General features: G+C 42.5%; 1 pseudogene; it reads right to left on the bottom strand.

The window, feature by feature from the left end:
* Nucleotides 1–4,165: 4,165 nt before the first annotated feature.
* On the bottom strand, nucleotides 4,166–4,471 carry LOC114198160 (coiled-coil domain-containing protein 167 pseudogene; annotated as a pseudogene).
* Between the last annotated feature and the right edge of the window lie 2,682 nt (nucleotides 4,472–7,153).

Below are 7,153 nucleotides of genomic sequence, written 5' to 3'. Positions count from 1 at the left end.
AAGCTGAACCTAAAAGCTTTTCTTTATGTAGTGGCTAAAAGATGGCAAATTTTCTTTTATTTTCTGAATGGACAGAGTTATTCAAATTCTAAATGCGGAGGTTTAGCTTCAATTCGAACTAAATGCTAATGTTTGGTCTAAAAGGTAATTCCGAAGTGATAATGTTAATGGGCATTCTATTTCCTAATCTGATCAAGAAATGGCTCTTCGAATCTCTCCAGAGATCCTGTAACATTTTATACCTGCTTCATCATCATTCATCAATATTCATAGACACATCTATAATTTTGGAGACACTGAACAACCCTTGTTGGTGATGCAGAAAAAGCAGTCCCTGGAAGGGCAGTATTGTGATGGAAGTAAAGTGAGCGCCTCAGGGACCCTCTACTCCTGCCCCACTCTACCCCAATTAGTGTCTCCTCCCCCAGTTATCTTCCCACTGCCCACTACTCCCCAGAGCCTGCTATGACTCCCAGTGTGTTCTGCTTCCCTTCCTCTCTCCCCAAGACATCTTACAGCAGTGCCAAAGTGATTGTAGTGACCTAATCTGCATGCACATGTTAATGGTTTCTAGGAGTGTTTTGTGTTCCCCTCCCAGGCAACATGCTTACATACTTGCATGTTTGCTTCAGCTTCCAGGGCTTTAATCTAGAGGAGAAACCAGACATGCTTAAGACGGTATTTTCTGATTTTAATAGAACCTCCGGCCATCTGCAGGAAGAGCAACTTCTTTCCACCTCCTTTGCCCTGAAATACGAAAAATCAATAACTGACTTCTCAAAATGATTCTGCAATGGGGAGTCCACCCCGAGCAGTGGGAACGTACTGTTCAGGTGACAGCCCCTGGACTAACATGTCAGCCCTCGGTGGCACCACAGGCAGAAGTCGAGATGGATTTATCACTCTGACAGCACTGCTGAGTGCCCCTCAGTCACTGTGTCTGATGAAAGGCGAGAGTGCCCCAGCCCGAACATGGAAAAGCACCTTCCTGTAGTTATTGATTCCAAGGGAGGAGGATTCAGAAGAGCATGCACTATTCAAGGGCTCTAATTAAAAAATTGCTCAGGGGCTGGGGCGCCTGGGTGGCTCAGTTGGTTAAGCGACTGCCTTCGGCTCAGGTCATGATCCTGGAGTCCCGGGATCGAGTCCCACATCGGGCTTCCTGCTCAGCAGGGAGTCTGCTTCTCCCTCTGACCCTCTTCCCTCTCGTGCTCTCTATCTCTCATTCTCTCTCTCTCAAATAAATAAATAAAATCTTAAAAAAAAAATTGCTCAGGGGAAGAACAAAAATGTCACCAGGGGTTCTTTTGCTGCTGCCCTGACCCTTCCCCACTTCGCAAACTTCTAGTATTATGCCTTTCACCCCTCATTCTCTATCATCTTAACACCAGCAGGAGAGTAGGACCCATGTTAATGCTAAGTTTTTTCTTCTTTGTCATGCAGAGCTTTGGGGCTACAGAATAAGGCATTTGTGGGCCTGATTATTTTCCAGGGAAAGAAAGAATCTGCAACCCCTTGGAAGGTTGTTCTTTTCCTCAAGTGCCCTAGCCTCAGATATCTGTCATGTAGACCTGTTTGGTGGCACTGTTTTATACTGAAGACACTGTTTTGTGGATATTTGTCCCTTCCCGAGTAACTGTGGAACCATCTGGCACGCAGTAAACAGGCTTATGCATTAACTGTGCTCGGGAAACCTAGCAGTTACCAATTAATTTTCTCCCTGCATAATATGAAGGAAAAGATAACCAAGGGACACAAGCAGACAACACTAGAAAAGACTTGGAAGACACCACATGTCTACAGATGTAGAAGTTCCTACGCATTCACTCCGATCAGAAACCAAATCCATGTCAGATTATCTTGTAGTTTATGGATTCTAGTTGGTTGCATAAATGGCAGCCCACTGATTATAAATTCCACACAGGCTTCCCTTAATGACCTTAATGGGTGGCCATTATTTTACTGTGCTGTCATTCAAAAAAAGCCCATCTGGTATTCATAAATACAGGCAGAGGAGGGTGGACTTTGACATTTATAAATGCAACTAAAGAGTATCTTCGGTTCAGGTAGAATCGGGAGCTTCTCTAGCAAAGCAGTCTTTTCCTCGATGAGTTTCCATGATTCCTTCAATAGATGCGTCAACCCAAATACCGACCGTTAGGGTCTGGGTAAGTAAATGGTGTTTCTTTTACATGACAGATGGTTATTTTCAAAGATGTTTACCTAAATTCGAGTACTGGGAAAACAGTTCAGTGACAAAAGAATGACAAACTGCACACGGGCCATAATCTCTACCATCTAACAAAACTGCCTAGGCCTGCTGGCAAGTGACTTTCACTTTCTTGGCCTCAGTTCCCTCCCCTTCTCTATAAGGAGAAGTGTCCCAGTCGCAGTTCCTCCCCTGCAAGTACTAAGGTAGCGTCCAAGGCACAAGTGGTTTATTAGGGCAATGACTCCAAGAGGTGCAGGGAAGAGTGAGGAAGCGAGATTCAGAAAAGGAAAGGAGTGTTGATCAATGAGTTAACCCTATGGAAAATGGAAGAGAAATCCTGCCGGAGATGCTCCGAGATGCTGACTTCTCAGAATTCCCCACCAGGGTGTGTATTCATCCATACCTGCTCTTTGTTGCATGCCAGTTGCTCCTCGGGTGCTTAGTCCTATCTCATGGGGACCAAGGATGCTTCCACTCCCAGAGTACAGAGAGAGACGCAGGAAACCAGCTGAGCATGGGACAGCCGTCTCCAGGGTGGGCCATGAGGATGCAGGCAAGGTATCTGGAGCATCTGCTAGAAGGTAATTGGTTTAGATAACCTCTGACATGCCTTCAATTGCTGGAAGCTTACTTAGAGGACAGGGATGTTACTGAATGATCTTGCTTTACATCTTTTGTATTTTCCACAATAAGCTTTAGAAGGCAAAAAAAAATAGGGGCACCTGGGTGTCTCAGTCAGTTAAACATCTAACTCTTGATTTTGTCTCAGATCATGGTCTCAGGGCTGTGGGATCAAGCCCTGAGTAGGTCTCTGCTTAAGATTCTCTCTCTGTCCCTTTCCCTCTGCCCCTCCCATCTCTCTCTCTCTTTCTTTCTCTCTCTCTCTCTCAAATGAATAAATAAATCTTTTTTTAAAAGTGTGTTATTAATTAGATATTGGTTACCACAATTTTAAAGTAGCCCTCCATCCAGCTGGGAAATTCTGGAAGACCATGTAGGTTACACTCCAGAGATGTATGAGAGCCAAGAGACCTGAGTATTCAGGTATTCAGCCACCACCTTCCATCATTCCTTTGTTGAAAACTGCTTCAATGGGGACATTGACTCCCCAGGGTTTCTGGTCTACACCATGGTGGCATCGTAGGTTTGATAGCCAAAGAGCAACCTCAGGTAAAGAGAACAGGTGCTTGGCATTGGAAGTCAGCCAGCTTACAAAGAAATGGCAAAGGGAAGGAGTGAGGGCACCGTCAACATCTGCCATATAGGAAGTTCATTTCTCAAGCCCTGTGGTAGATATGGAAGCCCTAAAGATCCATCTACTGTGTTATATATACAACCTATAGCTTGTTGCATTCATCTACATAGGTCACTGGACGGGTGGGAGGACCACACCTGAACACACTCAACCCTACCGCCTCCATCAAGGGTCTCCTAACCACCACAGATGAGCATCTTCATCTTCTTCAAACTCTTCCCATGACAGTATTGTCTCTGCCACCCGTTGAGAACTTACAGCACCCTTTTCGGTTCTATAACTGTGCTGTACATTTCTGCAGAATAGAGCCTCTGTTTTATTCTGTTCCACTCTCAGTGCCCAGAGCACAACAATGTTCCACGAATACTTGTTTCCTTGGATAAACTGCAAAAAATTAAGTATGGAAAAACCAAAAGGAAATGTGCTCTTTATTTATTTTTTTATTTTTTGCAGCCTGGCTGTTCTTTATTGCCTTTCTCTTGGGCTGAGGGAGGAACCAGCACACAGTCCTTCTGGAGACTCAGGCCCCACAGCAGGACCAGGAGGCGAGAGGGGCTGGGCTGACAGGAGGCCCTGCTCCAGTGTCTGCGTTGGGGAGAAATGCTCCTGTACCTTGGTTGTCTTAAAGCTTTTGGCCCGGTTGGTGGTGACCAGGGGGCCAAGGGGAAGCCTGTGCTGACTGTGGAGAAATCTGAGGCTCACATGGTCCAGTAGGTGTAGATGAGGGTCAGGAGGATGAAGATGGCCACGGAGAGCAGCATGTTTTTCCGGTGTCCTGCCGAAGCAACTTTAGCTCCTTCTTGTAGTTGGAGGCTTTGTTCATCAGGTGGTTTTTCTCCTTCTCCAGAGACTTCCTGGCCTCTGGGCTCAGCTCTGCCCCATGGAGCCTGGAGTTTACAGCCTCCAGGTCTCTGCGACACTGCGACAGCTTCTCCTCCGGCCCATCGATCTCTAGAGCGACGCCCAGATTCTCCCGCTTCTTTTTGGTCATGTTACTCACCGGGATCCCCCAGTCATTATTGGACACCGGAAATGTGCTCTTTAAAATGGTATCTATGGCTGGTGGAATTATTTCCTGCTTTTGTTTTTGCCTTTGCTTTCTTTTATTTTTTACTTTTGTTTTTCATGAAAACAATATGTGCTTTTTTAGAGAATTTGGAAAGCATAAAAAAAGCAATTTTTAAAAAAAAAATCGACTTTGGTGATAAAGATGAAAGTTAGAAAACAGGCTCCTTCTTCAAATTAACTCAGCCCTATATCCGTGATTGGCTCTGTATAATATCAGAATGTTTCAACTCTCAGGCCACGTGGTAATTTGTTAAGTGATAATTGTTCTTATAGGCCCACCTAAAATAGCAATGCCATCTTTCAATAAAGAAAAGAAATGGTTAAGATGGAAGAGATGACATAAATAACCCATCCATGTTAATCTCCAGTTTCCCAAAGGGTTCTTTACCTCGTTGCTTCTAGAACTCTCCAGATAATGTAGAATACTTCAGGTTTAAAGCTTGCCTGATTTAATTTAGAAACCAAAATACATTCTAGCATAGAGCTGAGCTTGAGAATGAGCTTTGAACTGCAATGACCCTCTTTAATTTCAGTATATCATTACAACTACCAATTTAATTCCTCATATTTTAGAGAAACCTAGGTTTCAATCACCACATTATTAACAATTAATGGTCAGATTTAGGATGGGATACTCTAATTTTAATAAAAGACTTCACAGGAAAGGTCAGTGAACTCTACAGAATCAATCATTTATAAGCAGTCTTTGGTTTTCACTGAAATATTTATGAATGATAAAATTATTTTGACAAGGCAAAGTTTGATATGGAGGCCATTTCTGACAACATGACATGGTTTCATAAAAATTCCTGGGTACAATTAAAATAAGCCAGAGGAAATAGATAATTCCATTTTAAATTCTTCCAGGAACAAGAGACATCTACTGTGAATATCCACATGATTATATATGAAACATGTTCTCAGGATCAGACCAAAAGAGGCAGCCAGAACCAAGGTTGAAATAAAACTAAAAGAAAACACAACTGTTCTCCAATGTCTTAGCAAGCAGATGTTGGAAGTTTCTATAGTATAACGATGGCATTCAGTCAAAAAACTGGTTATAAGCATGAAGAATCAAGTCAACATTATTTTCTAATGTAGAATTGCCTGCCTCTTCTAAGACCAAATTGCTATAACAGAAACCAGCTGCATCATGTTATTTAATTCACGTGTAGCAGAGATTACAGGCAGTTAAATTAAAAACGTCCACATGATGGCCACAGTGAATTGGGGCCACCACCTTGCAGATCACTGGAAGAAAGAACTGCCTTTCAAATCCCTTTCTCTAACATATGTATAAAATTAGTCCTTATAGCCTGAAAACATCGCCAAACAAAAAGGCGGTTGATGTTCCTTTGAAACTAATTTCACATGTGTGGAAACAGGAAACTGGTAGGAAGTCATTCATAAATGGGGTAAGCTCACAGTGATTTGCTGCTGACCCCTAGGCAGCCCACACATCCACAGGCCCTCTGGTAGAGCAAATCAACAAGGCCTTAGTGTTCACCGGGAACTACATCATATTTGGGGAGCAGAATCGGGAATGGTGAAATGAATGAAACGACCTTAAAGTTCCATAGCTTGGTTTACTTTCTTTCCATATCCTCCCATAACATAAAACATAGCGAGGTGAATTGGAGTCAGTTACAACTGTCTGGAACTAAACTTGCTTAATTTTGTTTGAACGTGGGACTCTGGGAGCCCATGGAATGTTAGAAAAAATAAAAATATTTTATGAATCTGATATGTGGATTTGTAGTGTCAGTAAACTCACATTTATTTAGAGTAAATAGGCAGAAGTGAAATATCCAGAGTATAGAAACGTTAACATTATTTTAAGCACATATATATCACATATGATATAATTAAACTATTTCTAACGGGAGGCCATGAAACACTCCAGTTGCAATATTAATGAAAATTTTCTATTTTTTAACATTAATCATATGCCGGTGACTGTTGTTCAAGTGGTTTCCAAATCCAGGAAAACAATTAATTTCCTTGAGATTTTGAGGACGGTGCTGGCCTGCCTTTATTAGTAATCTGCCTAAGGAGTAATTGTTTTCTACAGATGGTAGGGAATTTCCAACTAATAGACCCTATTCAAGTGAGTACGCATTCCAAATTAGTAGAACCGTGGTTTATTACAGTATTTATTCCATCTCTAAGATTATTTGCTTCTGGTGGAATAGAATTCAGATTCCATCACGACAATTACTAGTGTAAGATTTAATTCTCTGAACTTGTAAAAAATGAGTTTGAAAATGTGGGAGCCTGCAAACCCAGTGGGCTTTCTGCCAACCTGGCGTGAGCTCTACCAACATTTCCCAGTGCCGATTCCTCTCCCTGAGCAGGCTCATCTCCAGCACATTTGAGATTTCTCCTTCAGAGTCCCTTCCAAAGCATCCTATCCTTTTCACTTTATATTCCACGATGTAGTCTCTTGTCCCTGCTGGGAACCACCCTCCACCTCCTCCAAAGCATTCTGGATATTTCCCCAAACACAATTCTGATCTTGATATTTCTCTATTTAGAAATCTTCAGTGGCGCTTACTGTCTGAAGTTCGTGAACAGTAAATGAACATGGGTTGAATAACACAGCTAACAAAGCTCTATTA

Source organism: Eumetopias jubatus, unplaced genomic scaffold, assembly GCF_037043125.1.
Source record: "Eumetopias jubatus isolate StellerSeaLion01/CBP00866 unplaced genomic scaffold, mEumJub1_p1.0 scaffold_2, whole genome shotgun sequence".
NCBI classification, from domain to species: Eukaryota; Metazoa; Chordata; class Mammalia; order Carnivora; family Otariidae; genus Eumetopias; species Eumetopias jubatus.
Note: the sequence above shows the minus strand (reverse complement) of the source record. Positions and strands in the feature narration are given on the sequence as shown.